The 23,001-nt window shown below is 40.3% G+C and overlaps 1 long non-coding RNA gene and 1 pseudogene across 4 annotated transcripts; one reads left to right on the top strand and one right to left on the bottom strand.

The window, feature by feature from the left end:
* The first annotated feature begins 22 nt into the window (after nucleotides 1-22).
* On the top strand, nucleotides 23-23,001 carry LOC123608808. 4 transcript variants are annotated; one of them, XR_006717457.1, is made up of 5 exons: nucleotides 23-218; nucleotides 15,242-15,300; nucleotides 16,846-16,931; nucleotides 20,761-20,856; nucleotides 22,039-23,001. It is a non-coding gene; the product is annotated as an uncharacterized LOC123608808 (long non-coding RNA). The 4 variants fall into 4 exon arrangements; XR_006717456.1 differs by having other exon boundaries at nucleotides 22,036-23,001; XR_006717455.1 differs by lacking the exon at nucleotides 22,039-23,001 and having other exon boundaries at nucleotides 20,761-21,094.
* Nucleotides 4,212-4,619, bottom strand: LOC123608805 (annotated as a pseudogene).

The raw sequence follows: 23,001 nt of genomic DNA, 5'->3' as shown, positions 1-23,001 counted from the left end.
AGCGGCGGCGGCGGCGCAGCGACCCCTGCTGGAGGTCGCTCTTCGGCGGACTGCGCGGAGAACAGGCCGGGCAGAGTGGAGCCGAGGAGGTAGCGCCGCGTGTTTATTTTCACGTGGCCCGAAAAGAGAGCTTATCTTAATGTAGTGTCTTTGGATTTTCTGCGGTCACAAACCCCTTTGAACATCTTTGAGAGCTATAACGTTGTCTCCAGAAAAATGTAAGTACCCGCCAGAATTTACTGATAAAGTAAGGTAAGTTCGGAACATCTTTTCAAGACTAAAGTGATTAAAAGGTAACTGGTCATAACTGTCAGGCTTACCTGTCACGCAGTAGGTGATTAGATGGAAAAAAAAAAAAAAAGTCTGAAAATACTGCTTAGCCGTGGGCCTTGTAGAAACAGCTCTTTTGCGATGTAAAAAGATGAACCAGAAACTAAAGAACTTCCAAGGGACAGCCTGTTTTTTTTTTTTTTTTTAATTTTTTTTTTTTTCAGCGTTTATTTATTTTTGGGACAGAGAGAGACAGAGCATGAACGGGGGAGGGGCAGAGAGAGAGGGAGACAGAATCGGAAACAGGCTCCAGGCTCTGAGCCATCAGCCCAGAGCCCGACGCGGGGCTCGAACTCACGGACCGCGAGATCGTGACCTGGGGACAGCCTGTTTTATATGTGGACACATTAATGTTATGGGGATACATGCTCTGTTAAATTAAAAATAGTAACCTTTTCCCCCTTGTTTTCGGATCATCCTCCCTTCTCTTTCCCTTCCTCACCAGCTCTAGGTTTCTTACACTATAAATTCTACTGCTTCCTCACTGATTCACAGTGGCTATTTGGTTGCATTTGAGCAATAAGAAAAAGCAGTTACAATTGTGTCAAATGTTGAAATGATACAACTTCATACATCTGTCAATTCAGTTTATAATGTTGACATTTTGGGTGATATATAGTTGCATTTTGTAGTTTAAGTCATTTGTAGAAGATTACAGATAAATTGTTAAATCTGCCAGTAATAGGGGTTAATCAGTATTATTATAAACTGACAAAATTACTGTATGATTATGCATGATTATAGGAGGAGATAAAAGAATACAGTGATAATGGGTTACATAGAATCAACTTGGCCACTGGCCTTTAAAAAAGAAACATTTATGGGGCGCCTGGGTGGCGCAGTCGGTTAAGCGTCCGACTTCAGCCAGGTCACGATCTCGCGGTCCGTGAGTTCGAGCCCCTCGTCAGGCTCTCGGCTGATGGCTCAGAGCCTGGAGCCTGTTTCCGATTCTGTGTCTCCCTCTCTCTCTGCCCCTCCCCCGTTCATGCTCTGTCTCTCTCTGTCCCAAAAATAAATAAACGTTGAAAAAAAAAAATTTTATAAAAAAGAAACATTTCATTAGATGAATCAAGTTAGTATTTAACTTAAAATGCTAACTAATATAAAAAAAACTGCTGTGAGATTAACAAGTAAGTAGTATGTAGGGGTTGGGAGGTACACATATTTGTGATTTGTAATTTTTTTCACAGAAACACCCAATTCTTGGGGCACCTGGCTGGCTCAGTCGGTAGGGCATGTGACTCTTGAGATCTCAAGGGGGTGAGTTCAAGCCCAGCTTTGGGTGTGGAGCCTGCTTAAACAAAGAAAGAAAAAAAAAAAAAAAAAAAAAAAAAGAAAAGAAGAGAAAAGAAAAAAGAAGAAAAGAAATGTCGTATTCTTTTCCCCCCTGGGCAGGATCTCCCTCTGTAGTGCTTTACAGGGATTGCAGTTTTCACGAAGTTAGACCATGGGGTGGATTAGGTTCCCATCAGTCAACAGTGATACACTACTTCAAATCACATAGGAGAATTTTAATTTAGCTCCAATACTTAATCTTACATAAAGAGATGAGTAAATCAGATGGCGCCTTTGGTTGGGGCCCGTAGATGAATTTAAAGTTATTTTTTAAAGTTATTATTTTTTTTTTTTTAATTTTTTTTTTCAACGTTTATTTATTTTGGGACAGAGAGAGACAGAGCATGAATGGGGGAGGGGCAGAGAGAGAGGGAGACACAGAATCGGAAACAGGCTCCAGGCTCTGAGCCATCAGCCCAGAGCCTGACGCGGGGCTCGAACTCACGGACCGCGAGATCGTGACCTGGCTGAAGTCGGACGCTTAACCGACTGCGCCACCCAGGCGCCCCTAAAGTTATTTTTTTAATGCAGGAGGAGCAGCCTCACTCTAAACATTGTTATTATGGGCTGGATTTTCTTATAACTTCTCTTCCAATTTATTTACTGCTTATTTATTTGTTTAAGTTGAGACAAATGAGCTGGAGCAGAAAGTCGCCTTTCCACTGCCTCACCTTGCATATCCCAAACCTCAAGGTTAATCACCAAATATATTTTAAGAAAAATCCATTACGTGGGGCGCCTGGGTGGCTCAGTCAGTTAAATGTCCAACTCTTGAGTTTGGCTCAGGTTGTGATCTCACGGTGAGATGGAGCCCCAGGTTGGGTTGGGCTTTGCGCTGACAGTGCTCTCTCTCCCACTCTCTCTTCTTCTCCCCTACCCTCAAATAAATAAATAAAACTTAAAAAAAAAAAACTTTCTAAACACACACACAAAAAAGGGAACAATCCATTACAAAGCCCCGCCCCTTCACTCTGCACCTTCTCGAGGAGCTCATTCTTTAGGCTCTGCTCTTTCCTGAATCATCAACCTTTCTCACTCTTCCAGACCATTCCTGTCTACATGCAAACAATACACACAAGTCACAAGTTCTCCTTATCTCACATACATGAGATATATGACTTTTTTTTATTTTTTTTATTTTTATTTATTTTTTTTCAACGTTTATTTATTTTTGGGACAGAGAGAGACAGAGCATGAACCGGGGAGGGGCAGAGAGAGAGGGAGACACAGAATCGGAAACAGGCTCCAGGCTCCGAGCCATCAGCCCAGAGCCTGATGCGGGGCTCGAACTCACGGACCGCGAGATCGTGACCTGGCTGAAGTCGGACGCTTAACCGACTGCGCCACCCAGGCGCCCCTGACTTTTTTTTATTTTAAAAATTAATAGATATAATGTGATACTTTTTTTTCACTTCATTTTATTTTCAAGATTCATCCCATGTTTATACATACTTTTGGGCTTCTTCATACCATTCATATATAAATTATTCACAGTTTATTTGTTTCCTTCCTAAAGAACAATTAGGTTCTGTCAAACACTGCAGCCATGGGCACTTCTGGGGGTAGGGAGTATATCACTGTGTGAAAGTTTCTCTGGGGTGTTTACTTAGAATAGGAATCTCTGGGACCTAGTGTAAGTGTGTTTTTCTTCAGTCTTACTAAAAATGGCCTAGTTTACATTCACATTACTAATTTACATTTGCACAAGCTCATGAAAGCCATATTTCCCCCCATTCTTCTTAATAGTTCCTATTATCAGATTTTTAAATATTGTCAGTTGTATGGATGGAAAATACACCTTGTTTTAATTTTAAACTTTCCCTGATGGTAGTGAGATTGAGTATTTTTTATATATTTGTTGACTATTCAGATTTTTCTCTTCTTTATTTTTTTATTTTTTACATTTATCTATTTTTGAGAGAGAGAGAGAGGGAGAGAGAGCACACGTGCACTCCTGCACAAGTGGGGGAGGGGCAGAGAGAGAAGGAGATATAGAATCCAAAGCAGTCTCCAGGGTCTAAGCCATCAGCCAGAGCCTGACGCAGAGCTGGAACCCACAAACCGCGAGATCATGACCTGAGCTGAAGTCGGACGCTCAACCTACTGAGCCACCCAGGCACCCCAGATTTTTCTCTTCTTTAATTTGCCAGTTTAATCATGCTCCCAATTTGCGTTTATGATGGATGCCCTTGCATTCTTATAACATAGTTTAAAAAAAAATCACATGCACGTTTCCCTAAATAATATATTGACTTATTTTGTTCTTGAAATGTGTATAAATGATGTCATGTTATAGGTCATACCGATGATGACTGTAAGTCATCAGTACAGTTTCTGTTGATAACTCATGCTTTCACTCAAAGATAGAGTTCTAAGATTCAGTTATCTGTAGCTGGTGAGTTATAGTTCATCTATTTCTTTTACTGCTCGTAATATTCCGTAGTGTAGGCATACCATAATTTATTGTTTTTTTCTTTCAGAAGAAAAATGATTTTATTTTGTCTTTTTTTAACGATTTTATTTTTTTGCCAATATGTATACTTTTTCAGTCTTTTGTACAATTTTATTTTCTCCCTTCAATCATAATATGATATCCAAATTTTGTTTTAATCGGAGGGTCCGTAAACACAGGCTTACCCAGCCCACTTTCAGGCAAGGCAAATACTGCTTCTTGAAATGGTTCCACCGTGGAACCTCTGGTCATCCAACCCGTGTCACCCCCCTGCTTAGCTTTATCTCAACGATACTGTGCAGCCACTTCACTGAATCTCTTTCCAGACTTTAATTTTTCCTTGGCTTCCATGATTTTGCATGTTTTTCATATAGAACGTGTCTGACCTTTACTGCACTGCCACCACCTTTGGGACCCTGAGCCTTCTTGTCAGAATGGCCACTCCCAGAGGCTGCTTCCCCTCCCCACCTTTCCCGGAACCACTTTTTCCTCTGGGTGGCATCTTTAAAACTTGCAGCTGACCTGCCTATGTGTATGTATGTTTGTGTGTGTGTGTGTGTGTATTTAATTTAACATATATATTATATACATTATATATACATATATAACATATATATTATATACATTATATATATACATATATATATAGCTTAACATATATATGTATGTATGTGTTTAATTTTTTTAGGTTATTTATTTTTGAGAGAGCAAGAGAGCAAGTGTGTACAAGCAGGGGAGGGGCAGAGACAGGGAGAGAGAGAATCCCAAGCAGGCTCCGTGCTGTCAGTGCAGAGCTGGATGTGGGGCTCAATCTCATGAACTATAAGATCATGAACTGAGCTGAAATCAAGAGCTGGATGCTTAACTGACTGAGCCACCCAGGCGCCCTTGTTTTTGTTTTTACTATATGTATATATGCATATATAATATAGTTATATATATAGTATATATTATATCAATATAATAATTGTATTTTATATAGAGTATATATAATAATTATATGGTATATGTTATTATATGTCATTATATACTATTATATATATATATATACACATACTATATATATACATCAATGTTTTTTACTATATTGGAAAATGTATTTATGAACTATCTTTCAAATATATTTAAGCCAAAATTTCTCAGAGGGTATCAATTAAGGAGTAAAATTACTGTAATTTTGAGTATGCATGTGCCCAGCCTTATAAGATAAGCCAAACTATTTTCCAAAATGATTATTTGACCAAGCAGTATGTGAGACTTTCCATTTGGCTCATATTCTTGCCAGCAAGTACATCTTTACACTGTCATGCTGCTTAATTTTTACTAATCTAGTGGTGTGGAAGGGTATCTTGTTGTGCTGTGAATCTGCATTTCTCAGATTACTCATGAAGTTGAGCATTTTTTCACTTGCTTGTTAGCAATTTTTGTTTCCTCTTCATCTGTTTTGTCCAGTTTTTTTTTTTTTTTTTAAATTTTTTTTTTCAACGTTTATTTATTTTTGGGACAGAGAGAGACAGAGCATGAACGGGGGAGGGGCAGAGAGAGAGGGAGACACAGAATCGGAAACAGGCTCCAGGCTCTGAGCCATCAGCCCAGAGCCTGACGCGGGGCTCGAACTCACGGACCGCGAGATCGTGACCTGGCTGAAGTCGGACGCCTAACCGACTGCGCCACCCAGGCGCCCCTTGTCCAGTTTTTTTTTAAAGGTTTTGATTTTTAAGTGATCTCTACACCCAACTTGAGGCTCAAATTTACAACCCCGAGATCAAGAGTTGTATGCTCCCCCGACTAAGCCAGACGGGCGCCCCCAAGAACTTCTTATTCTTAATTTAACTATAGGGGAGGAAAAAAACTTCTTTCCTTTATCCTCTTTTGTTCAGTAACTGGGATCTTGCAAATTAAAGTGACAAAAGACAGATTAATAGGAGAAAAAACCTAGAGTTTATGTGTGCAAAGTGCATGCACACAGTAGAACTCAGTGATGAGCAGCTCAAAGGTTAGAAATCAAGGGATCATACACCATCTTAACAAAGGGCGGTAAGTTGTAGAGAAGGCAAATGGCATTGGGCTTCTAGGGGTGGTAAATTGTAGGAAGGGAAACACATGGGGGAAACTAATGGAAGAGAAGGGTTATTTTGGTAATGTCCGTTATACAGACTTAATCTCATGCAGTCTTGGGGTGATAAGAGTGTCTCTGACAGTTTTCTTTTTCCTGGTATGGGAGAAGAGAAGGGGAGCTCATTAATAAAGGAAAATATATACCCTGTTTTTAGGCAGAAAGCAGGAGGGTGGAAAGCTTTGCCTGTGTCTGCTATTTCTCAGTTGCCTTCTGACCAAAATAACGCTTATGTCGAAGTGGCACATTTTGGGGTGGCATACTCTGATGAATCTATCAGTCTTATTATTAATGGGTTAACACATTGTAGTTTTTGTTTAAGACATCTTTCCCGGGCCACCTGGCTGGCTCAGTTTGTGGCATGTACAACTCTTGATCTCGGGGTCGTGAGTTAAAGCCCCACATTGGGCACAGAGCTTCCCCCCCCAAAAAATAATAAAAATATTTTTCAAAAAAAAAAAAAAAAAAGAAAAAGAAGTCTTTCCCAATGTTGAAAGTCATGAAAGTGTCCTCTTAAAATTTCTTCCAATGTTCTAGAGTTTTATCTTCCATATTTAAGCCTATTCCATTTGGAATTTTTTTATGTGTGGTGTCAGGGAAGAATTCAATTTCATCTTTTTCCCCCCATAAAGATTACCAGTTATCTAGATATTCTTTCATCAGTGACCTGAATGATACCTCTGTCATATGTCAAGTATTTGTGTGTGTATGTGTGTGTTGGTAAGTTCTCTGTTACATTCCATTGGTCTCTCTACCAATACTACGCGATCTTTTTTTTTCCTTTTTCTACAATCTGAATATAATAGCTGTGTGATAAGTTTTGATATTTGGTAGGATAATTCCTCCCTTCCCCCCTGCCCTGTACTGCATCACTTACTGTTAGATTAATTAAATGAAGAGGCCATTTGGGTCTAATTCCATTGCAGCTTACATGAGCAAAACAAAATCTAAGTCTGTAAATGCCTCATGGTTATGAAATCAAAACACTAAGGACAACCAGTCACAAACAGCCAACTAGGCTTTAAGCTATACCCAATCAATTATTTCCTTACTTTGCGTCTCCATTTCCTCTACAAGTCTTTCCCTGAGCTACTGTCAATGGAGTGTTCATAACCACTTGCATTTTGGTGTTGTCTAATTCACATCAATTTTTGCTCATATAAACTGTACAAATTTTTAATATGCCTCACTTTATCTTTGAACACTACCTTATCTGACTTCTTCAATTTGAGTTAGTTTATAACTAGTCAGTATTTTTATAATCTTGAGTTTTCCATTAAAATGAACATGACAGAGGTGCTTGGGTATCTCAGTCAGTTGAGCGTCTGACTCGATTTCAGCTCAGGTCATGATCTCGGTCACAGGATTAAGCCCTGCATTGGGCTCTGCATTGGGCTCGGCACTGGGAGTAGAACCTGCTTGAGATTTTTTTTTTAATGTTTGTTTATTTTTGAGAGAGAGTGAGTGGGGGAAGGGGCAGAGAGAGAGGGATACAGAGGACCCAAAGCAGTCTCTGCAGTGCTGGCTGCCTGATGTGGGACTCAAATTTTTTTATGTGTGGTGTGAGGGAAGAATTCAATTTCATCTTTTTTTTTGAAAAAAAACCTTGCAGTCCATGACCTTAGCCAAAGTTGGACCCTTAACTGTCACCCAGGCGCCACTCCTGCTTGAGACTCTTTCTCTCTTTCCCTCTGCCTCTCCCCTGCTCACACGTACTTTCTCTCTCTAAAATAAAAATAAATAACTAAACTAAAATGAATATGACATATGTTCCCTTTTGTTTAGAGCTTCTTTAATGTTTTTCAATAATTTATCTTTTTTTTTTTTCTTAAGACTTTATTTTTAAGTAATCTCTGCACCCAACGTGGGACTTGAATTTACAACCCAGAGATCAAGAGTCACATACTCTACCAACTGAGCCAGCCAGATGCCCCTCAGATACCATTTCTGCATGTATTGGGAAGATCACACGGTTTTTCTCCTTTAATATGTTAATGTGATAAACTGTGTGCATGGATTTTCTTTCTTTCTTTCTTTCTTTTTTTTTTAACGTTTAGTCATTTTTGAGAGAAAGAGAGAGAGAGCGCACAAGTGGGGTAGGGGCAGAGAGAGAGGGAGACACAGAATCTGAAGTGGGCTCCAGGCTCCAAGCTGTTAGCACAGAGCCCGATGTGGGGCTTTAACTCATGAATTGTGAGATCGTGACCTGACCCAAAGTTGGACGCTCAACCAACTGAGCCACCCAGGAGCCCCTGGATTTTCTAATATTAAACCTAATATTAAACCATTCTTGTATAAACCCAACTTGGTCATTAAAAAAAATTCCCTTATGAAATATGTATGTATGTATGTATGTATGTATGTATTTATTTATTTATTTATTTTTAAAGTTTCTTGGGGTGCCTGGGGTGCTCAGTCAATGGAGCAAGTGACTCTTGACCTCAGGGTTGTCAGTTCATGTCCCACATTGGGTGTGGAGATTACTTAGAAATCTTTTTAAAAAATAATAAAAATAAATAAATAAACTGGGGTTCTTGCAAACAACATAATTGAGTTGTATATTTTGGTCTACTCTTGACACTCTTATGAATTTTGTTTGCTAATATTTTGCTTAGTATTTTTGTGTCTATGCTTATGGGCAAGATTAGTCTCTTATTTTTCCTTTCTTATACTGTCCTTGTATAGCTTTAGAGTCTCAAATATATCAGCTGCATTAAGTGGGTAAGAGAATGTTGCCTCTCTTTTTATAACTGGAAGAATTTGTATAAGATTGGAATAACTTTGGTTCTTTAAAGTCTGGAAGATTATATCTGTATATCTTGGCTTGTGTGTGTGAAGATATTTTAATCTACTGATTAAATTATTTTTTAAAAATAGGACTGCCCAAACATTTTATTTCTTCTTAAATTAGTTTTAAGTTAAATTTTCCATAAATTATTTCATTATATGTTTCCTAATTAAATGGCATACAATTGCTTATAATATTTTATCTTGTAAAATGTTATTTATTTACATCTATCTTCTTTATTTTTTTCTTTTCCTTAATCCATCTTTTCAGAGGTTGTCAATTCTAATAGTGTTTTTAAATACCCAACTTTTGGCTTTTAAGAAGTTCCTTTGATTATATTTGTGTTTTCTAGTTAATTGATTTATTTTTTTCTTTATCACTTCCTTCCTTTTACTTTCTTTGTGTTTACTTTGCTGTATTTTTTTTTTTCTTTTCTTACTTGGTTGTTGTTGTTGTTGTTGTTGTATTTTTTCTAATTTCTTTAGCTAGATGCTTAGGTCAACAACTTTTAACTTCTCTTGTTTTCTCATACAAGCATTTAAAGGTATACATTTTCCTCTAAGGACTGGCTTAACTGTATCCCACAAGTATTTTCAATTTTAGCATTCTTTGGACCACAGTTGGGATTACTGGTCTAGATTGATTTATGGAGGATAAATTCAATGTGTTGAACGCTTACTAAATATCTAAATATAGACCCCTATGGTAAGAATACTGCTGGCTTCTTTCCTTCTGCCTATAACATCAAGTACATGTATTGCGTATTTTAGTTATGACTTATTCCCTCAAAGTTGCACAAACCTAATAATTTTCCCCTTTGAAAGGATCTTAGAGCCAATAGGGATGAAAGTGCCAATAACATGCAAGGAAGCAAGTCATAGAGAACATGAAACTGGAGAGAAATACTCTCAGCCCACCACAAATACACTTAAGTACCAAGATTATATTGCGGGACATGGCAGTTTTTAAAATAAACATGTTTCGTATTTGTTCTCTACTCTAGCCTGAAGGACAAACCAAAAATTATAGCTTCCTAGTAAGTAAAATGAAAAGGACAAGTTCTTCGGCCAAGAGTACCCTCAGTTCTTTGAACATGTGTTTTGGAATAACAGGGGCAGCTATTCATGTTTTGTGTAATTATGTTCAAGCTCTGAATCTATAATTTGTTCTAATTTTCTATCAACACTCCCTTGCCACCATTTTTTAAAAAAGTTTATTTGAGAGGAAGAAAGAGAGCATGAGTGGGGGGAGGAGAGGGGCAGAGAGTGAGAGAGAGAGAGAATTCCAAGCAGGTTCCGCACTGTCAGCACAGAGCCCAACGCGGGCCTTGGTCCCACGAACCATGAGATCATGACCTGAGCCAAAATCAAGAGTCAGACGCTCAACTGACTGAGTCACCCAGGTGCCCCTCCCTTGCCACCACTTATTCTCTGCTATCCCACAATTCCTAAGATCTGTATTAGATGCATATTTATATGGGTAACTACAAACCTTTAGAGAATTTTCTGTTATTGTTACAATGGCCAGGAAAAATGAAAGAGGATTGTATTGACTTATAGATCATATGTGTTTATTTAATCTTAAAAAAATCACGTATTTTTAAGAATTTTATTTTAAAATAAAAATTGTATCTAAAGTGTACAACACACAAAAATAAAGCGCACAGCATGAAGATGCAATATACCTAATGAAATGATGACTACAGTCAAGCTAATTCACACATCATCTCCTCACATGGTTACTATTTCTGTGTGTGTGAGGACAGCACCTTTTGCAGTAAATTCCCATTATTCAATACAGTATTATTAATTATGGTCATCATGTTGCACATTAGCTCTCTAGACTTATTCATTATACATAACTGCAACTTTGTTCTGAATATCTCCCCATTTCCCCACCTTCCTGCTCCTGGTAACCACTGTTATACTCTCTGCTTCTATGCTATGTGTTTGACTTTTTTATATTCCTATATAAGTGAGATTGTACACTTTTCCTTCTCTGTTTGGCTTATGTCATTTAGTATAATGTTGCACATGGCAGATATTATCATGTGTATTTATATTAGGTTAAACCATATGAGGTTGCTGATATTTGATCATTTTTAACCTACAAAGATAGCAATTTCTTTTTTTTTTAATTTTTAAATTTTTAAATTTTTTTTTTTTTTTTTTTTTTTGAGAGAGAGACATAAGCTGAGAAGGGTCAGAGAGAGAGGGAGACACAGAATCCAAAGCAAGCTCCAGGCTCCAAGCTGTCAGCACAGAGTGTGACATGGGGCTCGAACCCACGGACCGCGAGATCATGACCCGAGCCAAAGTCAGACAGTTAACTGACTGAGCCACCCAGATGCCCCTTAACCTACAAAGATAGCAATTTCATATGGCTCAATCCTGTATAATTAGAGCTTGAATAGAAGCAGATCTTATGGCATGGTCATAAAAGTTCCTTTTTCTACTAAGGGACAAAAAAAAAAAAAAAAAATTGGAAAAAATTAAAGAGCCACCATAAGTAATTGTGTCATATTGTTAGTAACCGTAACATTGAATGCTACTAACTAACTTAATGTTGAACTTTTTTTTTTTTTTTTTTTTTTTTTTTTTTTTTTAATTTTTTTTTTTTTTCAACGTTTATTTATTTTTGGGACAGAGAGAGACAGAGCATGAACGGGGGAGGGGCAGAGAGAGAGGGAGACACAGAATCGGAAACAGGCTCCAGGCTCTGAGCCATCAGCCCAGAGCCCGACGCGGGGCTCGAACTCACGGACCGCGAGATCATGACCTGGCTGAAGTCGGACGCTTAACCGACTGCGCCACCCAGGCGCCCCTAATGTTGAACTTTTGAGAAGCCATTCAAGTCTGACTGTGAAAAAAGCCTTTTCTTTGCTTTCAGTCTAAAGGGGAAGATCAGTGGTGTTTCCAATGCTTTGGCACACTAGTAAATGGGCTTTGTTTCCTTTTTAAAATTTTTAAAAAAATTTTTTAATGCTTACTTATTTTGGAGTGTGAGCGAGCAGGGGAAGAGCAGAAAGAGAGGGAGACAGAGGATCTAAAGCAGGCTCTGTGCTGTCAGTGAAGAGCCCAGTGCAAGTCTTGAACTCCTAAACCACAAGATTATGACCTGAGCCGAAGCTGGAGGCTTAATCTACTGAGCCATCCAGGAGCTCTGCTTTGTTTCTTTTTTTTTTAACAGCTGAGGGAAAATGACTGAAAAGGGGAGTCAGAAGCAAAGCTGAAAGAATAATTATTACAAAGAGCCAAGCTAAATTCACTAATTCACTGTCAGGCAGTTTTCACTGTCATACAAAGAAATAAGGCTATTGCTGTTTGAAGAATTTCAAACTCAGATGTTCCAGAGTGCATGCGGTTAATGCCATGTGTCCCCCAGAACAGTTTTGTTTTTGAGCTGCTGTAGTCTTGTCTTCTGGCATCACGTGGTCCCAGCATCTGCTCTGCCTTCCCTTTGGGTATCGCACTAAAACACACCTTCTTAGAAATTATGGATCTGAGTTTTTCACAGTGAGGAAATGCTATCCCTATCGTCCCTTTACTTAATGCTTGAGTCTCTCTCTCTTTTTTTTTTTAACTCTGAAAAGCAGGATCCAGAGCTTTGCATGTTGGTCAGTGAATGGGGTATACTCTGATAATGTGAGAATAAAGTCAGAAAATGGGATTCAGTGAAACAGGTGATGGTAATTACCAACGTAACACGCACAAGATTGGCCATTGGTGGAAACAAATAAGAAATGACATGGCCTTGGATTCAAATCTTGGCTCTACGACTTATTAGCAGGGTGACTTTGGCCATGTCATTTAACCCCATGCCTCAGTTTCCATAGCTGTAAAATGGGAATAACAGTATATCTATCTAATGGGTCTCCTGGGTGGCTCAGTCGGTTGAACATCTGACTTTGGCTCAGGTCATGATCTCACGGTTCGTGGGTTCGAACGCCACGTTGGGCTCTGTGATGGCAGCTCAGACCCTGGAGCCTGCTTCGGATTCTGTGTCTCCTTCTCTCTCTGCTTTTCCCTCACTCATGCTCTGTCTTTCAAAAATAAATAAATGTTAAAAAAAAGTTTTTAAAAAGTATATCTACCTTAAAGGATGTTGAGGATTAAATGAATTAATATGTGTAAAGTATTTAGGACAGTGCATGACATGTGGTAAGTAATATGTAAATGTTAACAAAAAAAGAAAAAGAAAGAGAAGAAAGAAAAAGAAAATATAAGCTCTGGATTTTTGCTCACGGACAGGGTATCTCTCTGACACCCTTCAGTAAACTGGACAGTTTAGCCATCCTTCCCTAAGCCTTCCGTCCTGCACGAGGCCACGGCAGACCTTTGTCAAAATCCCTTACACATTTATGAATTTTCTTCTTTTTTTGACAAGAGATGGTGGGAAAACCAGTGTTCTGCGGGAGGGCTCCGATCCTCTGAGGAGAAAGCAGTCCCTCTGTGCCAAGTGTGCTCTTGGCCAGCATGCTCTGCAGCCAAGGGTGCTGGCCACGTAACTGGAATCACCTGAAAGATCTTCCAGACGTTCCCACTGGACCGTGCTACCAGCAGCAGCCACCGTGCATCCAGTCTGCATCGCTGCACATTGGTTTGGGTGGAAGTGGAGGCTGGCGGGAGGACGATGGGGAAACATACAACTGAGCCCCCTGTCTGTAAGCACACACACTTACACAGCTTTTCATTTTGAGGAGCTGACTGGAACTCTGTAAGGAACTACAAGAAAAATAGCTAAGGGCTGAAGCAGTGACTTGGAGCAGTGGTTTTCGAAGTGTGATAGCGGGATCATTATCTGCACTGGCATCACTTAGGAATCTGTTTTAACAAGCCTTCCTGGTGATTGTGATACTCAACTCAAGTTTGAGAAGCCCAGGCCTAGAGCTACAGTAGCTGTGCCCCTCCCCCCGCTCTCCGTCTCTATTTCTCTCCATCCTCATGGTGTCAGTGTCTTGGTCATTGTCCCCCTTACCACACACCCAACATCCCTTTTAAGAAAAAAGGGACTGATTAGATCTTTCCAAGCTATTATGCCTACGTGAGCCCTCAGAGAACCAGGAGAGGGGATTTGGCGTTTTCTCTCCTTGGAGATGAGAGGTTGCAAAACCACTTTCTTTCTGCAGGTGAAAATTAGATAATCAGGCTTCATTTAGAAGCCCAGCAGGCTTATAAGCCACATTCTCTTGAGGCACAAAAAAGCCTGAGGGAAAGAAGCTGAGTGGTTTATCCCTGATGAAGGAGGCTAGCCCAGATTGCCCCAACTAACGAACTGAAAGGGCTTGAAGATGCATTGCTTTGAACCAGTGAGACCTTTTTCCATTCTTCTATAAGATTTAGCACCTAGGATTTCCCCCAGAGACCTTAGGTGTGATCCTTTGACACATAGTTTGACGTGAACCTATCATCTATAATTCTGTGGAGGAAATCCGCGGAACCCACGGGCACGGGCGCCCAAGCATCCGTCTGGCCTCCCACTTTGGGAAGGGTAAAGGGGTGTTCCCTTCAGCTGCCCCTCCAGAGGGCTTGCTGTGGCAAAAAAAGGGCTGAGCCCCGAAGTGTGCATTCCTGGAGCTTTGAGCTGTCAGTCTTCTCTAGTTCTCCCGATGAGTTGATAGATGAATGAAATGAGATACAGAATGGTTAAGGAAGGTTCTTGATCACCCAGGTTGCCAGTGGCTGAGTTTTTGTTTTTTATACAGGAAAATTATAATAAGGTAGAACTTTCCTACTGTCTTATGGGTTAATAATGTCCAACATAGTAGCTACCAGCCACATGTAGTTATCTTAAATTAATTACAATTTAAAAATTCAGTTCCAGGGGGGGCTCACCTGATTGAGCGTCTGACTTCGGCTCAGGTCATGATCTCGAGGTTTGTGAGTTTGAGCCCTATGTCGGGCTCACTGCTGTCACACAGTCCGAGCAGAGCCCTCTTTGGATCCTCTGTCCCCCGCTCTCTCTGCCCTTCCCTTGCTTGTGCTCTCTCACAAGATAAATAAAACAAAATTCAGTTTTTTATTTGCACTTAGCCACTTTTTAAGGGCTCAGTAGCTGCATGTGGCTAGTAGCTACCCTATCAGAAAGTGCCATACAGAATATTTCCATCACTGCAGAATGTTCTATTGGATGCACTGGTCTAAAGTGATTGTTGTTGTAAATTGATATATGTCCTACATAAGTCGTTTGAATCATTTGCTTGTTTCCTTTGTCTCAAAAGATATTGCCAAGAAAAAGAGGGTAACGCTCCGACCTCCAGCAGACTGAACTAACACAAAAGTAAGATACACTGAGGTATTTCAGTTAGTTGCTTACCTGTCTGTCGTTTACATGTCATTGTTTGGTATATAGTACCTGTGTATATTTGTCCACTCAGTTATTCTTTCAGTTGGTGTGCCTTTATTACATCACTACCATATTTTGGACATAGCTTAGGTACTAGCATATTGCCTTGCCCGTAAGAAGCTGCTGTCCAGAAGAGACAGACGAAAGAACAGATCATTGTAATACAGCATGGTATGTTTTAATATGTATAACGATATGAAGTGCTTTAAAGAAGCAAAAAGAGGAAATAAACTCGCTGGGCCTGGCAGAATTAGATAAGACTTCTCAGAGTGGGTGATATTTGAGCTGAGGCTTGAAGCATGGGTAGGAGTTTGCCAGTGGACTGAGGCGCCCAGCTACAGGAAAGCATATGCAAAGGCACAGAGGCATGAAATGGCTGCTGTGCTGGGGACAGTGAGAAATGCAATATGCTGGGGTGGGGTGGGGGGTGGGGGGGAGTAATTAGGGCCAGGTGGGCACAGGTGGTACCTACCTTTCTAACAAGTTGGAACTTTGTCCTCTAGGCATGAGCACTTATTTTAAGTAGTCCCCTTCGTCCAGCTTTAATGTAGTAAATCCTAATAAAGAGGCTGGTGGGTGGGGGCACCTGGCTGGCTCAGTCAGTAGAGCATGAAGATTCTTGGTCTCAGGGTTGTGAGCTTGAGCCCCACATTGGATGTAGAGTTTACTTAAAAAAAAAAAAAAAAAGAAAGCCTAGGTGCCTGGGTGGCTCAGTCAGTTAAGCCCCTGACTCTTGATTTCGGCTCAGGTCATGATTTTGTGGTCATGAGATCGAGCCCTGTGTCAGGCTCTGCACTGAGTGTGGAGCCTGCTTGGGATTCTCTCTTTCTCTCTCTGCCAACTCCCCACTCATTCTGTCTTTCTCCCTCTCTCTCTAAATAAATAAACATTTTTTGAAAAGGGCTGACAGCTCATGTAGTTGAAGGTATCAAGGTACATTATGTGCTTCACACTGGGCTTAGCACATGGTGAGTACTCAACACGTCTTCACTCCTGCCCCTTCCCGCGCACGTTTGCACCTGTTTTCTCTTAACAAGCAGCTGCTTCTTACCTGCCCTTCCACAGTGCTTCTAAGTCCCTGGAAGTGAATGATTTCTCATTTCCCTGGATGTTAAGTCTAACAAAATCTCATCCTCCTATCTATTATGGGCTCATTGATATGGTCCTTTCGACAACAGTTAAAATGTCTGCTTCAATTTATCTGCTTTCTTTCTCCTGCTAAATTTTTCTCTTTCCATTATGATATATGACCTTTCTGCATATAACTTTACAAAAAATGTCTTTGGTCTATCTATTACTGCCCCTGACATCCTATCATAAGACAGTGTTATAAATGGAGAACTTTCAGGAAGAGCTTCATTTTTAAAAGGGCATCTCTTATATTTGAATGACTGCAGGGGTTTCATTGCGAGTAAATGTGCCAGGCAGATACTGCTCTTAATTTTGATGTATTAATAACAGGCACCTAATTCATCCTAGGTCACTGGCATGCAGGGCAAGCATACAAATGGAGGCACATTCCAAGCGTCTAAGTATTTAAAAACTATAAATCAAGCTAACAACTGGTAAGTAAAATTTGCTTTATCTTTCTACATTGATAAATAAACCCTCATAATGACCAAAAAAAATAAATAAATAAAAAAAACATGTTTCAAGCAATAGCTTTTATGTGACAGAAAGTTGGTGAAATACAATTAAATCTAATGATGATTGCACATATCTGAATGTCCTTTTGATGAGCTACTGATTTTTGTGGTAAGACCAAAAGAGACATACATAATTCATAAATGTTTCTGTAGATCTTTTTCTTTTACTTCAGCAAAATCACTATGTTATCAGGATTTTTGGCAATGATCTAAGGGATTAAGAAAATGAGGGGTGCCTGGGTGGCTCAGTTGTTTAAACATCCCACTCTTGATTTCAGCTCAGGTCACGAACAGCACAGTTCATGAGTTCAAGCCCCACATGGGGCTCCGCGCTGACAGAGTGGAGCCTGCTGGGGATTCTCTCTCTCCTTCTCCCTCTGCCCCTCCCCTGCTCATGCTCTCTCTCTTTCAAAATAATTAAAAATAATTTTTTTAATGTTTATTTATTTTTAAGAGAGGGAGAGAGAGACAGTGTGAGCAGGGGAGGGGCAGAGAGAGAGGGAGACACAGAATCCCAAGCAGGCTCCAAGCTCTAATCTGTCAGCACAGAGCCTGACACGGGGCTCAAACTCACGAACTGTGAGATCATGACTTGAGCTGAAGTCGGACACCTAACCAACTGAGCCACCCAGGTGCCCCTGCCTCTCACTCAAAATTAGTAAATAAACGTTTAAAAAAAGGAAATATAATTGTGTTCAAATACCGTTTGAATATGCTTACATTTAAGTGTTTATTAAAATAGATATAAACAATAGAAAATTAAGTGACTTTTATCTACTAAAAAGTAAACAGCAAAAATTATTAACAAATACCAACATTTTAATAAAAAATCTTTAAATAAAGATGATATTTTAAATTTATTTTTTTGAAAATGTAAATGCTATTGAATAGTTTAGTAAAAACAAAGCACTTTAAACTCTTGTGTTTGGTGTCCAGTGTAAGGAAATGCTCCATGCCTGTTAGAGCAAATTCACGAGTATGCAAATTTATATTTAATATCGCAAGATGTTCCTTAGCAGTTATGGGCAATTGTGTTGAATACCACCCTAAGTCATGAGAACCTCCAGAACCACAAAGTAGAACATGAAGATGAAACAAGAAAATGGACCTTCAGCCTCCTGGGAGATTACGATCTGTCATGCAAGAACTTAGCGCACCCACAGTATCTCAGGAAAGATTGACAAGTTAATTCGTTTTGTTTCTCTCCCACCTGTTTGCGCCATTCACAGCCTTCCCACAACCCAAAGCAACGTCTGTCTTTGACTTTGGCAGTGGCACAACCCACTAGCCATCCTGGCATTTGTACGCTGGTGCCTTTGTCTCAAGAGCAAAGGACAAGAGAGGTTGGAGAAGCATTTCCCTGGGGCCTGATCAGAGTAGGTACGCAGGTGCTAAGTAACGCCCAGGCCAGGAACCCCGCTGACCTGGGTCTAAGGGCAGGCCTGGATATGTCTACACTCTGTGTCTTGGTCCATTTGGGTTGTTACGACAATATCATAGACTGCGGTTTATAGACAAATTTGTTTGTCATAGTTTTGGAGGCTGGGAAGTTCAGAGTCAAAGCAACTGCAGACACTAGACATGTAGTGTCTAATGAGGACGCTTCCTAATATATAGATAGCCCTCCTGCTGCGTCCTCACGTGGTAGAAGGGGTGAGGGAGCTCTGTGGAGTCTCTTTCATGAGGAAACTAATCCCCCATCTGATCACCTCCCAAAGGCCCTATCTCCAAAAACCATCAAATTAGGGATTACATTTCAGTTTATGGAAGAATGACAGAATATTCCACTCCAACATAGGCCTCTTGGGCATAAAGATTATTTTGAGGTGATTATTTTAAGAAACAGCAGATACAGGAGAAGCTCTGAAAATGGAGTCGAAATTAGGCTTTTGTAAGGGAAATGGACATTTATACAGGAAATCCCAGTTGTAAGGGTGTCTCCCTCTCTGTACGAGGAAGAGAAGGTTGTCTCTAAATCACAAGACTCTTGCCAGTGGAGAAGGTGCCTACCCATAATTGGTCTCCCTGACACCCTTTTTTTTTTTTTTTTTTTTAAATCCTTAGTCGAAGACACCATTTAAACCTGAATTCTAAGCCACCTCCTTGAGTGTTACTGATTTTTCTCTGGGTGTCTCCCATGTGTACATGAAGTATACATGTTTAAAAAACTTTTTTTTTGTTTTTCTCTTGTTAATCTGTATTTTGTTCCAAGGGCCCTAGCCAAGAATTTACAACAATAGAGGAAAAAGATATTTTCCCTCTTCTACAATATGAATTTTGGAGGAGACACAGCCTATAACCCTCTGGGTCTGGAATTTTATTTATTACAAACCTATTACCTCAGATTTAGGTGATAAATGAGACCTTGGCCTCTTAGAATTGTTTGTAACGGATGAGTGTGTAGGGGAGAATGATGGTGTCATAACATCATGATACTCTGTATTACACATATTTTAAAATGATGTTACTCTTTCTACTACAAGAATTTAATGAACGAGGACGTTTTTGTAAGTACACTGCCCTTCCCACTACCTACCTGACACATAAAATCAAATTAGGCACTATCATTTCTCCACCCTGGTTCCAATATATATTTTATGAATCTTATATTTCATCTGAGCATGAGTCACTGATACAGATTTAGGGCATGATTTTTGTACTACCAGTTATGGTCACCGGGGGAACCATGACTTGGAAACTTCTTGGTTCCATTTCAGCAGGAGTGGGGATGTCTCTATAGTCTTGCTGTGAGATGGTGGGGGCGGTTTGAGGGGGTACCTTGGACTGCCTGAGGCACACTAACAGAAAAGTACCTCCCATCCCAGAGTCAAGGTATTTTTTTTTTTTTGGATCTGAAAGGGGAAAATAGCCGATTAATTCATGCCTATATATATGATTATGTACATTGAGAAGATTAAACCACATGTTTTGAAATTCACAGGGTCCATGTATTGCTTGCCTTTGATGTCCCGGGCTTCTGTTCTGCAGAGTGCCTCCAGCCCCTGGTGGGGCTGACTAGCCCATGACCCAGCACCTAACATTTAACATTTGCTATTTGATAGGTTGAGTTGAAAATGAAAGGGTAATATTCAGAGAGAAACTTCGAGGAGGCAGATGGGACTGGAAATTTTAGCAAATCGCCGGGACAGGTTTGGGGCTGCCCTTAGGTGACAAAGGGGAAGGCACGAGAACAGATGCATGAACATATCATGTGAACGACTGAAGCACATGCATGTTTGCACATATAATTTATGTTTGAACTGAGTGCTATGTAGGACAGAGAGAGTGGGGAGGAGCTGAGTGAGCCCATTGGTCTGAATGTGGAAAGCCCGGGCTTTAGTGAAGAAACTGTCCATCTGCAGACTACTCTTTGGACTGCAGCTCACACTCAGGGGTGTTACAAAATAAACGAAGGCACATTAAAATTATGAAGCATTTAGTTGAGCAAACATCCATTCCAAATGAGCAACACTAAACCGGAAGTGATGAGAGCTCCACTGATAGGAGCTGGGGGCAAGACTTTTATAGAACAGGTGCAGAAGCAGGGAAATTATTTGATTGGCTATTATAGCTTAAGCAGTTGCCTCATTTGGGAAAGATTAGTTGGCTGTTTGTGATTGGTTGCCTTTAGATTTCAATTTCATAACCTTGAGGCATTTAATAGGCTTAGGTTTTGGTTTGCTTGTGGTAGGCTGCCAAGGCATTAAAGCCACCTCAGTTTAATGGACTCCTTTAATTAATTTAACAGGGAACGGATCCTCTTCATGCAGCGGTCAAGTGAGAAACTGGAGAGTTTCTTGGAAAATACTCCCATCTTCCACCTTCCTTTGAGCCTCCTGCTCTGGTAAAATGTCATGCAAGGAAAGGACGGGGTCTTTGTTTTGACTGGCTAAAGTGGTCTCCTGCTAGGAGCTGAGGGCAAGAATATAAGATTACTTACCAAGATATCTTCCTGGGAGCCCTCTGGTATTATGATCACCTAACCCTTCTGTAAATTGCCTTTAATTCTCTCTGCCAATAGGACTTTCCCAATAAGCCAAGGCAAGTGTGAAGGATAAAGTTGTAAAAACAAATGCAAAACCCATTTTCTAGCCTCTACTTGCTTTGAGGATCCAGATTTATTTTTTCTTTTATTTTTTTCTTTTGTTTTTAATTTTCCTTATTATTCTTTCTTACAAACCCTTGTGTCCAGGGCTGACTTTCAATAGATCACAGCGAGGGAGCTGCTCTGCTATGTAGGAAACCCCTTCTGCCCAGAAGCAGGTCTTCTATGCATGGCTTAGCACCAGGCTCCCCACAAACCCCCTGTTGCCTGGCAGGTGAGGGGGTGGCCCCCTTCCAGCTGCTCCCCTTTCCCGGGTGGAGGGGCTCTCCACATTGATCGCGATGGGGCACACCCGGGAGGGACGGCTGGGCACCTGCTATCCCTGGCCAACACAAGTCCCCCAGCGCTGCGGGTTATCAATTCTGCTTGGGCTGGATTCTGACTTAGAGGTGTGGAATCACAATCCCACAGATGGTAGCTTTGCCCCAGACAATCCAGATTTAAATGATAGTAATAAATTCTTTACCTATTGAAAACAATAACAAAATATTTTTAACCTTCTCTATCTTTGTGCTTCCAATCCTTTTGAGTTTGAATTCTCTATACAAACTCATGATTGCTTACACCAGTGTCTGAGTACCCTGTAATTCTTATATCTCTGGGTGTAGTTGTTACAGAAAAGTGATGTCCACCCCCACACACCCCCCCCCCAAAAAAAAGAAAGAAAAGCGATGTCCAATATGGTGGCCACTAGTAAGCGGCTACTGAGAACTTGAAATGTGACTGATCTGACTTGAGATGTGTTCTAAGTGTAAAATACACAGTGCATCTCATAACCCTTGCTTCGCACCTGTATGGAATCCCCTCCTCTTTGAATGTGGGAAGGGCCTGTATCTTCCTTCTAACAGAATATGGCAAAAGTGATGGGATGTCACTTCCACAATTATGTTACATAGATTGTAATTTCCATCTTGCTAGCAGACTATTTCCATTAACTCTCCTTTGCTGGCTTTGGTGAAGTAACCCACCCTTTGGAGAGACCTGTCTGGCGAGGAACTCAGGAAAACCTCCAGCTGGCAGCCAGCAGTAAGATGAGCCCCTGAGTCTGGTAGCCCACAAGGAACTAAATCCTGCCAATAATTGTGTGAGCCCGGAAGTGGATACATCCCCATTCAAGCCTCACATGAGACCCCAGTCCTGGCTGACATCTGGATTGCAGTGTCATAAGAGATCTTAAAGCAGAGGACCCACTAAGTCAGGCACAGATTTTCTGACCTACAGAAATTATGAGATAATGTGTTCTGGTAAACTGCTAAGTTTGTAGTAATTTACTGTACTACAGTAGATAACTAATACAGAACCAAAAAGAAGAATGTCAGCTATCTCATTGTTAATTGTTTAATATTGATTACAGGTAGAAATGAGAGCGTTTTGGAATATATTGGGCCAAATAGAATATTTTACCAAAATTTTTCCTTTTTTTTTTCTTTTTTACTTTTTTAATGTGGGTACTAGAAAATCTAAATATGTGGCTTGCATTATATTTACATTGGACGGCACTGGCATAGAACTCCAAGGAGACAAGAACTTCCTGTAGTTTATGCAGCCCAGCATCCTGGAGGGAGTTGGTTGTTACATCCTTAGCATCACCCTGTCACTTCCTGGGGCATGCTACTGAAACAGAAAATAGTCTGTCACTTCTGGAAAAGATTGATTCACCCTTTTTGAAGATGGGGGAAGCTGTTGTATAATTTTTGCCCAGAGGTGAAATCTGCTTAGTCTTCTTACTTTTGGATGCTGCCTTCAGGGTTTAATTTGTTTCAAATTAAGAGCAGGTGGCAGATGCAATTAAAGGGAAGAAAACAATTGCAAATTAAGCACGATTTTTAAAACTTATTTGCAAGGCAGCAACACATTCAGGGAATAAATGCTAATTATTTTGAA

This window comes from Leopardus geoffroyi, chromosome B2 (genome assembly GCF_018350155.1).
Source record: "Leopardus geoffroyi isolate Oge1 chromosome B2, O.geoffroyi_Oge1_pat1.0, whole genome shotgun sequence".
Lineage (NCBI taxonomy): Eukaryota > Metazoa > Chordata > Mammalia > Carnivora > Felidae > Leopardus > Leopardus geoffroyi.
Note: the sequence above shows the minus strand (reverse complement) of the source record. Positions and strands in the feature narration are given on the sequence as shown.